This window comes from Sinohyriopsis cumingii, chromosome 7 (assembly GCF_028554795.1).
Source record: "Sinohyriopsis cumingii isolate HCF-2022 chromosome 7, ASM2855479v2, whole genome shotgun sequence".
In the NCBI taxonomy this organism is placed as follows: domain Eukaryota; kingdom Metazoa; phylum Mollusca; class Bivalvia; order Unionida; family Unionidae; genus Sinohyriopsis; species Sinohyriopsis cumingii.
In genome coordinates this window covers 122,080,813-122,083,034 of record NC_142967.1, presented here as the reverse complement: position 1 = coordinate 122,083,034, position 2,222 = coordinate 122,080,813, and positions in this window count along the sequence as shown.

Genomic DNA, 2,222 nt, shown 5'->3' with positions numbered 1-2,222 from the left:
TGATGTTTATTATATATTTCATATGAGATGTTGAAATATATCAGAGGGAGAAAAATGAGATTGCCACAGTGGTGATACCTTAATATCACTTTTGGAAGTACTTTATTTCATGTATTTTTTTGTACACAGCAAAGTAATTATTCATTTCTGAGTATGAAAAATTATGTGCAAAAATAAAGTATTATGTTACTGACCATTTATGAAATATGTAAAGACTGCACCCAAAAAAGGTCTTCATGACACACAATACTTGACAAAATAACGTTACTAGTCTACAAAATAAACATAAATTTTGTCTCTTTCTGCTCTCATCTCAAGAATCCAGTAACAATAAAATAAAAGTACTTCAAAAGACTTTTGTTGTTATTAGTAAATAAGAGAGAGAGATAATGCAAGATGGTCTGTACAGACTAACAGTAATTAAACATATTCAAATTTATACAGAAAACTCATTCATGTACATTACATTCAAACTTGCTCTTTTTATGTTTTCAATTAACACAAGCAATTATTGATGCAATGAACTTGCAGTGATAACCATAAAATTAAGAAATCAAAGATTTGGTGTCTTTCTAGCATGAGGCTTTGATTTTTAATATTCACTTGGATATATTTGAATTAGAAAATTCAAAACAATGTTGCATTATTGATCTTTTCTTCTTCTTTCTACTTGAACAGTCACAAGAATTTAGAAAGTTTACATACAGTTCCCATCATGATCTCGACCACATGGTAATGGAGTGTTGTAGTTGTAATTTGGGTCACAATCAAAATGGCTGCTACTTTGAGATATGTCTACCTTTATGTTGGAAATGTTTGATAGTTTTATCCTCAGATTTACTAAACAAATTTGATTCCTCTGTTATTATAATAGACAAATTGTAAGTCCCTCTACTTAAATTTTCTTCTTAAAAATATAATACTGTTGAGCACATTTTTTATACTGAATCTAAAATGTCTTTTGGCTATGCTTATTTTAGATGATTTATGTTGTGGAATGTCTCTTGGGAATTAAACATGGGGTCAAGTTTTCTCCAAACTTGGGGTATTTCTAATCAGACCTTAAATCTGGATGTGACTCCCTTAGTCTTCCTTTGTATAAAGTTTTAGAAATTTCCAATTTCAATTCATGATTTAAGTGGCAAAGTACTAGTTCTCTCTCTGTGTCTCTCTCACGTTTAATGTCACTGTGCACACTTGCTTCATCTGATAACTCATGGTCACACATTCTGTCCACTGCCTTGCTTGGTGTTCAGCATTATGCAGTTAGTGTTAGAATAATGTGACTGGGTGGGACATATGCTATATATCTGTGGCATTATGCCCCACTGCTAGACATTACTATAAACTGTCACACTGCAGACATTGTAGCGATATGACAGAAAAATTGTTAAAGCTACGTTAAAAAAATTCAAATCACACACACATTCTGTCCAAGATAGTGCTGCACACCTCAACTCGGCTTAGATACCATGTAATGCAGATAAACTGCTTGTTGCTACTGACAGTACTCCCCTGCAGGAAAAGCAGACATTTTTTTCCCAAAAATTATAACTGCATTTCTTAAAATTGCACGTGTGCTGGTATCCTACGCATAAACACCCACATTTGTCTTTATTTTCAGTGAGTCCTGCTGGCCAAACAAGAGTTTGCGAGTTCGAAACTTGCAGCAGCATCCCAAAATTAAAAAAAAAATACCTTTCTGTAATTTTCTTCACTTTCTTTCAAAATTGCTCATCCCATTTTTACTAGTTTCAGGATTTTTTTTATACCCGTTCTACAACGGGCAATTAACACTCGTGATATTTTATAACTGAACAATTATTTAATATTTTAAATTGTGAAAGTAGTTTCAGGCTGGGCGTTTGATAAGAAAAGTTTACATGTTTGATACGGAATTATAGATTCAATGAGTATTATTAAAATACAGCGTTAGTCTGCTGCTAACTCATAGAGGAAGTATATCCAATGAATTTCACATTTGCAATAAGAGATCATATAAACAGTGGCTAAATTCTTCTTTCTTAGATATCACCAATCATAGTGATATAGAATATAAAGTTATTACGAACTAATTGAAATTTCTTCACATATATATTGATGTTTTCTGGAGGAAATGATTTATTACATGGCAATGGTACTGATCATTAAGACAGCAGTTTTGTTATCTTAAAAATGTATACTAATGTTAGCAAGCCATCTCCATTATATAAATTCCTATA